Source organism: Taudactylus pleione, unplaced genomic scaffold (genome assembly GCF_031769625.1).
Source record: "Taudactylus pleione unplaced genomic scaffold, aTauple2 ptg000172l, whole genome shotgun sequence".
In the NCBI taxonomy this organism is placed as follows: Eukaryota; Metazoa; Chordata; class Amphibia; order Anura; family Myobatrachidae; genus Taudactylus; species Taudactylus pleione.
In genome coordinates this window covers 3943038-3955778 of record NW_028284574.1, presented here as the reverse complement: position 1 = coordinate 3955778, position 12741 = coordinate 3943038, and the positions used below count along the sequence as shown (strand labels likewise).

The 12741-nt window shown below is 41.0% G+C and overlaps 1 protein-coding gene across 1 annotated transcript in view; it reads left to right on the top strand.

The window, feature by feature from the left end:
- Positions 1 to 388: 388 nt before the first annotated feature.
- The window catches only part of CTTNBP2NL (CTTNBP2 N-terminal like), a 103086-nt gene continuing 90733 nt past the window's right edge, over positions 389 to 12741 (top strand). The window contains exon 1 of the mRNA XM_088475452.1: positions 389 to 508. The gene's annotated coding sequence lies outside the window, so the exon portion shown is untranslated. The remainder of the gene's footprint in view (positions 509 to 12741) is intronic.

Genomic DNA, 12741 nt, shown 5'->3' with positions numbered 1-12741 from the left:
CTAGCCACCCATTCATTCTGAAGCCCAAGCATATGTCGCTACCTTACAAAATAAAGGTATTATATAGCATATCTGACTAATTACACTTTTTGATGGACCTGAATATCTAAACATTTAAACCCCTCGCTTCTCCACAAGTCTGCAGCAAGTGCTGAGCTCCTTGCCTACAGTCAGTCAGTAGTTGCGGTGAGGTCAGGTAGGGGGAGGGAGAGGATAAGTTAAACCTAAACTACTCCCATTGTTTCCTCTCGGAGTGTCAGCACCAGCAGCAGCGCAGGATGACAGGGATACTACTGAGAAGGCTCAGTTAGCACAGAGGGATGGATGTGGCCTATCCCGGCCCTGTCTGATCGGCCCAATCACCTCTTGTGGCCGGGGAGAGCCAATCCGCAAGCTGCTTACATGCTGCTGTGTGAGGCGGCGGCAGAGGGCTGTCCTGATTGCACACACACTGGGTTGGGAGAGAGACTGTGTCTGGCTGTGTCCTGTGCTGCAACAAAGGAGAAGTGTAAGTAACAAATACTCATTCTCTCTCTACCGTGCATGGGGTCCCCGAGTGGGTTTTGGGTGGGAGACTGTATTTTAGTGGGCTGTAAAGCGGCGATGTTCTTCTGTAGTGGCCTTGCCGGCTGGCTGCTCTCTGATGGTCTGTGTTATTATGTGATACTGGGTGACTGGATGGTACCTCCTCACTGCTGATACATTGGAACTGCTACAAAAATGTTTGTGGTGGGCCAGGAAGCTTATCCCTGTGGAAGATGTATATATTTATTTATAGCTTGATGTTTACTTTCATTTCAGATGATAGGTTTGAGCTCTTGAATGTAGTACTTTTTTTTTATTTTTTGGATGGTCAGCTGTTAAAGGGTTAAACCAAACAAGGGAGAAAGCAGAATGTGTTCTCCATCACAATAAAATATACTGCTCTCTGAGTTTTTATGAACAAACACACACATGCACCAGCTTTCATTAGGTTATGCAGAACACAGTAACACACAGCTGAGAGAGTCCTTTTGGTGAATGTTTACCTATATTAGTATATCTTCTGCTCAGTTTATAACCTAGTAAATGCTTTTCTGGAAAATTCATTTCTGTAAATCCAGTATGTTATGTGCTAATTATATGCCGCTGTTTATTCACTCTTAGCTTTCATATTTACTTTTTCTTTTTATGATAGCCAACAAAGGATGAACCTCATACATATTTATCAGTGGTATTAAAACTTTTCTAATTAATGAAGAAAAACAAGTTGTAGTTAATGTTTCAGATTCCATAATCATGTTGTTTTGTAGCCGGGGACTGTTGCACATAAATGATAATTTGTTGTAACATTTTTGGTAAGCAATTTACTTAGGTGCCATTATTTTCATTCTTTAAGGTGGGCCCTGCGCCCAGCAGACAGCTATGGTGCTGTGATCTTTTGGCTAAAGTAGACAGTAATAACAATACAAATAATAATATTATCTTTTACTTATGTGGCGCCACAAGGGTTCCGCAGCACCATACAAAGTACAGAAACAGTACATAAACAGTTAAACAAAATAAGAAACGGTGACATACAGTACAAGACATTGCAGGACAAGTACATGGTATATAAACATTTGGAGTATAGAGTAGATAACAATCTAAGTAAAGGAAGGAAAAACACATGAGGAAAGAGGGCCCTGCTCATGAGAGCTTACATTCTAAAAGAGAGAGGCAGACAGGGGTGACACAGATGTGTGTGCATAATAATACCAAGTATAATAGTGACAATTTACATTGTGGTAATCCAATTACTTTTTATATGTTGCTTCAATCTAAGATGACATCTTAGATTGTGTTAGTAGTTATTGCCAAAGTGCATGGGAACATACATGGTGGCAATGCCCAAAAAATTTAATATTTTGATAATGGAAGGGCAAATAAATAAAATATGAGATAAATAATAGGACAAATGCATTTTAATTAGCAGGAATAAATGAAATGAAATAAGCTCTTTATGCATAGTGTTTTAGAGCGTGAAGTTGTCTTGAACCAACGTGTTCAGGAATAACAAATAGCTCACAAATGGTTTCAATCATCAAAAGCAGCCGTCATTGACTTGTTAACATTATATAGATGAGACGCTGAAACATGCATGCACATGTCTGGAGTGCTGCCTCCAGTTACTCCATGCACTAAGTACATTTACAATACCAGTTTTATTTATTAATGTATGTATTGATTTTTTTACCTTCCAACTCCACAATCACTAAATGCACAGTCATATGGAATGTCTATTGTCTTGTTCCTTAGTGAATGTTGCATATGCTTATAATGAAATATGTGGTCCAACAAAGGTTTGTTGACTGTGCATGGCTCAAAAAGCACTTCCACAATGTCAGGCTCAGTAACTGTGTGGCCACTTTTAATGCCAACATTTTCTGGTAAATGATTATACCTCCCATCCTTAGGATCCTTGCAGTCAGGGCAAGTGAGAAAAAAGTGTGGTCTCATCTTATGGGCGTGTGTCCATGTCACTTTGGGGTGATCCAAACCCACTGGGAGCATGATCAGCTCTTCCAAAACAGTAAGCCATTCCCTCTCCCTTACCTTGTTTCCCCATAAAAGATAGTTTTATCTCCACATGCACCTGCAGCAGTTGAGTGTTGCACTGGAATCAGGACAACAGAATCCCTTAATGGGGACAGTGGTTGGTGTAAGTAATTTTCTTTCAGTTACTTGGTATATCTGTTGTGATGGGATATGTCAGGAAGTCTGGGGCTTCCATTTGACTTAGGTATTCTTTTATATTTTACCAGAGTCTATGTTCATTAATGTATTACACTGTCCTGAGCTTCCAACATGTGGTCATCTTTGAAGTGGGCTAGGACATGTTGCCCACAGATTATTGGAATGGTCACAGCAGCAGGAGATAAATGAGTATAGACAGTGACCTGTCCATGCGTGTTAGAATTAGAGAAGACAGGAACTCATCTAACCATGCCTGTGTCATGAAGGGGGGATAGAAGCAAGCAAGAAGCCATAGATAGACTTACACACGCGCATGTAGGGGGGTTTCCGAGTACCTAGAAACCCCCCCTGGCCACCGATTTTTTTGCAGCTGATCAGAAGTTAAAGAGGGCCGGAACGGGGCGGAACTGTGTTCCGCCACCTCCGGCCCACCTTACCCGGCCACAGCAAGCTAATGTGACCACCAGTACGGCGGCCGTTCCGCCTGCACAGCCAGGACGGGGAAGAAGTCTAGCAGCAGCAGCTCCCGACCCATCCCGACCTCTGCCTCCCATGCGCGATGTAACGTGATGATGTTACGCTGCACGCACTCCACACTCACCGCACGTGACTCTTTCCTGCATGTGTGTCAGAAGAGCCTGGCCGAGGCTGGAGAAGCTGTCAGCCCCAGAGCAGGAGGATGCTGAAAGGGTAAGTAATGTCTTAACCCTGACCCTGACGTAAAGGTAGAGGAGCAGGCAGGCTGCTAAAAAGTAGGCTAGAATGGATACAGGTGGCAGGAGGGTACAGGAGGCTGCAAGGAAAACAGGAGGCAGGGGGTACACAAGATGCTGCAAGGGACACAGGAGGCAGGGGGGACACAAGAGGCTGCAAGGGACACAGGAGGCAGGAGGGACACAGGAGGCAGAGGGGGACACAGGAGGCTGCAGGGGGGACACAAGAGGCTGCAAGAGGACGCAGGGGGGACACAAGACGCTGCAAGAGGACACAAGAGGCTGTAAGGAATACAGGAGGCTGGTAGGTACAGGGGACTGGGACACGGGGAGGGGTGGCAGGAGAGACACATGGGACACAGGTAGCAAGAGTTTGGAGTGACACGTAGCAGTGAAGAAACATGCGGTAACAAATTATTTGGAAACCCCCCTTTCAAAATCCTGTGTTTGCCACTGACTTAAATAGTTGAAATGTCACAGTCCTGCAACAGCACGGATTAGTGGTATGAAGCTCATTTATGCCCATACTTGTAGTAAGGTTACATACAGGCTGACCAAGGTTGACTCACATTTCTTTCTAAATTTCTAATTTATGTCAATTTCCTATACCTATAGATTTTAGCACTTGCCTCCTGCATCAGAAAGCTGCAATAATCTTTGCGGCTGCCTTTCTCTTATATAGCAAACGTCTTGTAAAGATGATCTCTTATCTTATAGCAAGAAAATCAGTATAGTTTGAGTTGCACACTATTTTTAGTGCTGTGAATACTGAAGCAAATTGTTAAACTGAGTGACACATACAAGACAATGAGCTACAGTGTTGATAGCACTGTTCTTACTGGATGAATATTTTCAATGCTCCCTTGATGTCCTATCTGGCGTCCTGCCAGTAAAGGAATTAGGGAAAAACACATCACTCATGTAAAAAAGATATACATATATTTCAAATAAGGCAGGCTGTGTCATGTGTTTATAATAAGCATATATGAGTGGAGGACAATGATTGCATTGGTTGCTAAAGCTTTATGTACACTTGAGGTGTCTGTGTTTAAATAATGGTTTTGGGGTTTTACCTGTTTATACCATATATTGTTCAGGTTATAAAAAAAATAGTTACAGACTGTTTATAGGCAGTTTTAATAGTCTCAAAACCATATCCTATTAAAAGCTGCATTACTGCCTAGTTTTTTTTTATTATGCTGATTCCCCTATATTAAGCCTCAAGAGATGCTCCAGGCAGCTGTTAATCCTGGAGCGCTGTGGTTCTTCCCACAGCCCCGAATGAAAACCGGGGGTGTGAGCAGGAGAAGCAGTCAGAGCAGTTAAGGAAAAATGAATCCATGGATCAGACTCAGAGTCTCTATCTAGGGGATTTAGCAAGTTAGTAGCATTCAAGTAGTAGGTGGTAGCACAGTTTTAAAAGTTAGGGTCTATAAAGATGAATATGTCTATAACATAAGCCAAAGTGTTTCTAAGTTAGTCACCACTATATAAATTTCTAGCTATCAGTATTCAAATTATCTTTAAATTATATATATATATATATATATATATATATAGCATTTTGTTTTTGTATCCATATTAATTAAATATAATATATTCAATGGTGTTATCTACCCAATATAATAATATTGTAAATATTAAGCTAGATTACATTTCACTGTAGAAGTTGAAGCTATCAGAAAAAGAAGCAGCTACAAACGCTTAGATCCAGCTCAGTAGCCATGATCCATTTTGATTTCAGCTCCTTTGTGTCAGCTCTGAAGGATAGTTATAAAGCTGATCAGCTCTGCACCTGCTCAATTTGTTGCAGGCTCCTAGTCCTGGAACCAGAGCGCCAGCTGTCTCTGCTATATACAACAAAATCCCATTTCTACCTGTTCAAGTATAACCTTCCACTACAGTATTTTTTTTTAACCACTGTGCCGTGGTATACTAGTGTGCCGCGAGCAGTTGTCAAGTGTGCCGCCTGGTTAGCAAATTCAGAGCTGACTTGTACTGCTGGCTCGGGCAGTTCTGGGCTTTTCTGTGAGGCTCGGGCATGCCCGGGTTGTGACCTATGGAGATGCAGCGGTGTGACTTAGGTCACACACGCCGCATTGCATGCCCACCTGCACACTGGGTGTGACTGAGCAACCCCAGCCAATGAGGGAAGGGACAGGGACGACAGTGATCCTTTTCAGCTAGTTATTTTATTTGTTGCTGTGGGGACTAATGTTTTTTTTTTCTCTGTGGAGAGCAATGTGTGTGTGTTTTCTTTCTGTGGGGACCATTTTGCGTTATATTCTTTTTTTCTGTGTGGCCCAATGTGTTTGTTTCTGTTCTATGGGGGCCATTGCATTTTATTTTGCTGCGGGGGGGGGGCGCTATGTCTGTTCTTTTTCCTGTGCAATGTCGATTAGCCGTTTTAAAATCTTGTTCAGTGTGCCACGACCTTAAAAAGGTTGACAATCACTGCACTACAGGGCTGCCCAACTGAGGACCAATGAGTCAGGCTTAAGGCTGATGGGAGTTGATTTCATTGCAGGCAAGAAATGTGTACACTAAAAAAAGCAAACGTTTCATACAAATAAAATGGTGCTACTATCGCAAGATGTGGGTAGGCCAGTAGCATATGTGCCAGGTATACTTCAACAATACGTCACATACACTTAAACCCTTGTTTTTAACATACACCCATGCATTTAACCATACAGTTTACTAGTGAAATACATGTTTCCTATTAGGCATCACTACAACTTAAAAAAACAACAACAACTTTTCAATGCAGCAGAAACAACTCTCCGTCCTATGGGGTTTGGTACGCGATCCCGATGGTCACAATGCCGGCGGTCAGAATACCGAAAGCAGCATACCGATGGTCATAATCCAGACGGATTTTGGTAAGTATTTTATCCCAAATTTTAACCCTTACGCTAACCCAACCCTCCTGCAGCCTTACCCTAACCCTCCTCTCCTGCAGTCTAACAGTAACCCTCCATCTAAACCCGGTGTCATACAAATCTGTCGGGATGGCGCTGTCTGTATTGTGACCGTTGGCATTCTGAAGGTCGGGAACCTGACTACATCCCGTTCTATGTATGGATATAATTATTATTATTAAAACATGATCACAAAGGCACAATATATGCTCAAGCCACAAAGAATGCAGCTATGCACAGCGGGATGTGGTCAATATCCCAACCGCGGGGATTCTGGTGCCCAGAATGCCGGCGCTGGAATCCCAAAGATAAGTATCATGGTTAGGGGGAGGGGTAGCATTAGGGTTAGGTACTAGGGCAGTGATTTCAACCTTTTTAAGCCCTCGGCATACTGAACAAGATTTTAAAATTGCTAAGGCACACCATCAGTCCCCCACAGGAAAAAAAACACACTCATTGGCCCCCACAGGAAACACACTCACAAATTGGCATTGCACAGGAAAAAGTACAGACATTGCCCCCCACAGAAAAAAAAAAAATACAGTGGCCCCCACAAAACAAAAACAAACACACTGGGCCACACAGAAAGAAACGAATATAACACAAAATGGTCCCCACAGAAAGAAAACAAACACATTGGCCCCCACAGAAAAGAAAACAATCATATTGCTCTCCACAGAAAAAAAGAAAATCACATCAGCCCCAACAGAAAAAAATTAAATAACCAGCTGAGAAGGCTCCATGTCCTGTCCGTCTGGCTGGGGTTACTCAGTCACGCCCAGTGTGCAGGTGGGCGTGCAACGCAGCGTCCGTGAGCTACGTCATGCCGCCGCATCTCCATAGGTCATGGCTCGGTTGCGTGTGATCTTCCCAGAAGAGCCCAGAACTGCCCGAGCCAGCAGTACAACTCAGCTCTGACTTTGCTGACCTCGCGGCACACTTGACAACCGCTCGCGGCACACTAGTATACCACGGCACAGTGGTAGAAAAACGCTGCACTAGGTTAGGCACTAAGTGGGGAGGTTTAGGGTGCGGGGAGGTGGAGGTTAGGCTTAGGAACTAGGGGGGTAGGTTAGGGTCATGCACCAGGGAGGGAGCTTTAGGGTAAGGAGAGGGGGAGGGTTAGAATACTGACCAACAAGTGTTGGTATTCAGGTTAGGACCGTACACATCCCATCTACAGCAGTGATACATTCATAATCGGGCAATAAAAAATGGTCTGTAATTATCATCAGTCCTTTATCAGGCATATATGTGGCTAAGTACATGTGATCATGTGTGTACTTTACTGTTGTTTTCCTGCATTAGTGTTCCTTGCCTCTCCAGGTGTAGGTGTGCAACATTGACAGAATAACAAAGTCTGTAATAGGAAATGTGTAAAAGGTACAGAATAACATAAGTCTGTCTGGTGAATTATTTTTCTTAGCAAGTGCAGAGCAATTTAACAAAAATTTGCCACTCAAACCAGAGCAGCACTTCCTCTGCATCCCTCTGAGTCGTCAAATGAATTTCTACATCTTTCTGAGAATTCCAGTAAACTCTACTATGACAAGTAATTTTGATTCAGTTAGAGCTGCACACCCATATGTATAAAGCACCTACATAGTGTATAGCTCATTAGACACTTGGACATTGCTAATATATTATGTCTATTATACTGATACAGAGGGGTCAAATGCACCACGATAGCACAGACTGAATATTCTTTAACCAGCTGTTTACTTGGAGACTGGCTAAACATATAGATTACTGTCAGATGTTAATTCTACAGTAACCATTACAGCACATTATAATTTGTCGATACTATTATTTGTCTGTAAATTGCATGTATTCGTCCCATAGCTGACCTTTTCTTACAGAACTAGACCTAACTTGAGTTCAATTAGTACAATGTACCCTCTGTTACCAACAGGTAAATAGCCATCACATTAGTTCATTAAAGTGTATTGCTTTATAAAAAGATGTTGCTTTGTATAGCAAAACTGTGATTATTTAATTTTCTTCATGTACCCATCATATTTATTTATTAGTCATTTGTAAAACTTTTGCAATATATACAGTTTACAGAAAACACATTTAAGTAGTCTACATAGCTAGTCCTTAAGGTGCCTACACACATAGCGATGTGCTCACGTTCCCACAATGTGTACGATTTCCCCCTGAACACTCACCGAGAGCTCCCCAGCAGTCGTGGGCACGATTTGGTCTGAAAAAGCTGCCAATTTGGTACACGATCTATCGTGCCTCCTAAACTATCCAGTGCATCATGACTTAAATTTTCAGATCTGACCCTACAGCACGGCAGATATGAAGATGCGATGTGCGACCTGCGGTGACGTGCATCGCATCGTGATCGTGGGTGGGGACTCACGATTTAGGCATATTTTACACGATCTGACGTTCTGATGCTTTGAATCGGCCAGATTGTATAAAATATCGCTATGTGTAGGCACCTTTAGTCTACCATATCCCTGTAATAGCAAAGAAATGTACACTAAAATTATATAAACACAGCTACATTCTAAGTTAAAGCATATGAGATATATATATATATATATTATGGGATGTAGTTACCATCCCGGCAGTCGGGATGCCGGCGCTCAGAATACCGGCACTGGAAATCCCAGTGCCAGAATCCCAAGGGTAAGTAGTAGGGTTAGGCTGCGGGGGGGTGGGGGGGGGTGTGTTAGGTTGCGAGATCCCGCGCGTGAGGCCCCCGCAGTTTGGACTTTACCTCGCAGCTCCTGGAGGTGCGAGGTAAAATCTGCCTAAAATACACCAAATTGGGCTCGTGGGCGGGGAAAAAACGCATTGATTCCGCAGTTTACACAGAATCTGTGTGTTTCGGCGCGGGAAAAATAGCTATTTTATTGAATAGCTTTTCACCGCGCCGCAGGGATTTTGCACAGCAATTGGTCGCGGGGTAAACCCTGCGGCTAATTGAATATGCCCCGTAGTGTGTGTAAAAATGCAGTTTAATATCTATAACCTGCTCTAAATGTCCACATGGTTACTTCCACAAGCATGGTATAATTGTACAGCTTGCATGACAAATGTAAGTAAAGTAAATAAAGTTTCTTCTATTGCTCATAGTACATCATTGTAAATATTTAGGTGAAAATTGCACTGAAGTGTTATCATTTCTGTACTTTGTTTCACAACAGAGAATTTTCCCCAGGTTCCTGCTCTAGCAGAAACAGAATTTCTACCTCCTCACAGCCTCTGACATAAACAAGGCATGTTAGGATTAATATTATTCATACAAACTTGATTCCTAGTAGTCATTAAGAATTTTACAACCTAATTGAGCATCTGTAATTGCACTAACCCTTACCCACCCTTTCCTGAACAAATAACCATTTATCTTCATTTTTTCACAGTTTTTTTGTAAACATCTGTTACCAATCTATTTTTAATAGAGCAACATTGTAAGAAAACATTAATTCTGAATATATCACAGCTGGACAATTTTCAGTTGCTAATATATTTTCTGATATTCTCTTTAACAACCTCTGGGGATTACCTTGCACATACTCAACTGGAAGACCTAATCCATTTAAAATTGATGCCCCTCTTTACTCCCAGTATTAGAATTGATTTTAAAGTTTATTGTCAAGCCTATAGAATTGATTGTCAAATAAAGGCATTAATGTATGAAATATTGTCAATAATTGTTTTTATGTGTTTGTATTCACATTAGTAGCCACATTTGTGTATCTCTCTCAAATAACTTTATCTAGTTGGTTGTATTAGTTTATAAAACTTGAAAGTCCAAACAAAAATGTGAATAGATTTTTGAAGATGTATTGTAATAGTTTGTAATAGTTTGTCGGGTATCTGTAGGTTAAGAAATATTAAGATGGTAATATCGTTGCAGGTCTATGATACCCGTAATTTGTGTATACGTTTGACGGTAGCCCTTAATGAATGCTAACAAAACTTTATTTATTTATATATATATATATATATATATATATATATATATATATTTTTTGTTTATTTAAAAAAAAAAAAAAACAGAATTATAAACTCCACGTGTAACCTGGGACAAAAAAGAAGAGGTGTGCTGATGTGAAAAATGTATAGTTCAAGGGGAGTGAGAATTCATATTGGTCTAAAAATACAAATAGTAGCTTGGAGTGTGTACTGTGTAACTTAAAGGTGGTGTAGAAAAATTTGAAAGTGAAATATAAATGAGTGAAGGTGATGGGTTAATATTAGTAAAATAAATGTGTGACTCCTATGTTGTGTTATGTTAATAAATGGGTGTATTGTATCTCTAGCCTAATCTAAGTGTTATGTCAAAATAGAAGGTATTTGAACTAAAATTGTGTGAAATATAAAGTTGTTGTAAAGTGGGTAATAGTGCATATGTATATTGGTGATGTTAATTGTAATGTGCCAAACAGCAGTGTATTGATGATTCTGGAAAGTGGTTAACAGTAGAACATATGCTTTATCATTAGGTGGACATAGTATCATTATCCTAGATAAAAAAGGGGGGTTGTCCAGTATATGAGCTGATTGAAGCCTGGGGTATGTATCCTATTTATAAGTCCCAGTACCCAGATAATTCATTAAAAACAAAAGAAAAAAAGTCAAAAACTGAAATAAGCATTTAGAAAAGGAGGGAATGAAAGTTAATGATAAACAGTCACAAAAATGTGATCACTATTGAATTTGAAGGTAAAATAGCTGAAGTTAGAAAAAAATAAAAAATAAAGCCAACTGGTTATGGCTGACATCTACCAATCTCTAGATGATAACGTCTATGTGAGGAAGATAAATTACAGAAAGGGGCAGTAGCTATTATAGTCATTCAATCCCCCTGGTACAAGAGTGCCTAGTCTGAAAAATCCATTCGGTTTCTTTTCGGAGTAGTGTGGTACTGAAATCTACTCTTCTGATGCCCATCTTAACTTTCTCTAAGCAAAAGGCTTCAAGTTGTCCTGGATTGCTCTGATGTTTCTGAAAGAAATGCCTTGCTATTGAAGAGAGTTTTTTAATTTTGGTAATTTCGGATCTGGCATTTCTAATGTTGCTTGGTAGCATTAAGTATACCATCTCTACCTAGTGTCTAGCATTCCCGCTAGGCTGTTTTAGCGGGGCTCAGTGCCCTGCCCTCCTTCTGGAGGGCAAAAAGTGCCCTGCCCTCCTTCAGGAGGGCAAAAAGCAACCTGCCCTCACAGCCTGCGGGTACAGTCTTCACCCGCGGGTCGCAATGTCCCGCGGGTGGGGAAATGTCCGGTGACCCGGTCATTGTCTGTGAATAAGACGCCAGGCGCATGCACCCGGCATCTATTTTCCCTGTCAGCAGCGCTTGGGGGCTGCTCAGCGTGTCCGTAAGTGCCGGGCACGCCCCCAAAAGTGACGGAAAGGGTGACGCGTCTTATAGATACGCCCCCTTTTCAATGGCCACGTCCCCTTTTTGGGTGCGCGCGCACGGAAGTGTCTTCTTTAGCTCCGGTGCCCTGCCTGCTGCCAGAGCTAGAGTGAACACTAAGTGCCAGTTGTATGATCACTGACATATAGAGTGTATGTATCTACAAGGAATAGTATGCACAACAACTTTTTAAACTTTATTTGCTTGCTCATTATGACAGAGTAATATTTTAACATTTGCATATTAAAATTTAATTCTTATTATTATCCAATTACATTTTTTCAGAGTACTCACCAAACAAAGTTCTTTTTTTTCTATCCTTTTACTGATATCTCTATACCCCAACTCTAGTGAGCACCACCGCGACCTCAATAACTTACTATTGGTAGTGTGACAATCCTATCCATTAGGGATGTGCAGGCTCGGTTCTACTCGGGCACATCCCTACTATCCATACATATCTTATTAATATTAAATTTTCCATATTGCTATTCGGCCAGTGCGACGATCTCTCCCTTTTCCCTTTCCCTCACTAAATGCTATCTGTAGGTTAACTCAAAAGTTGTACAGTAGCTTATTAAAAAAAAAAAAAAAAAATTGACTGACAATATGTCCCAACTAAGGGGTACATTTATTAAACGTTTCTCAGTGTGTCAACGCAATAAACTTAAAACCGCAATACTATTCACAGTATTATATAATACTGTAATAATGCATAATATGGTGTGTTTTGCTTTAAATAGTATTGGCGATTTCACTTCCCTGATTAAACACACCAAGATGCAGTGGCTTTTGTAAGTCACTGCTTAGTAAATTGACCTTTTTAAGAAAAATTTCCCTAAAGAAAAGTGAGTTTGCTATAATTGCTTATATTCCTATATTAATGCATGGACTTTGCGAGTATATTTTTAACTGGAATTTTTAGTGATTCCGTGCAAGGTACAATCTTGTTGACTAACCTGATATTATGTTATATTTATCATACTTGGAATTCCTTACTACATTTCTT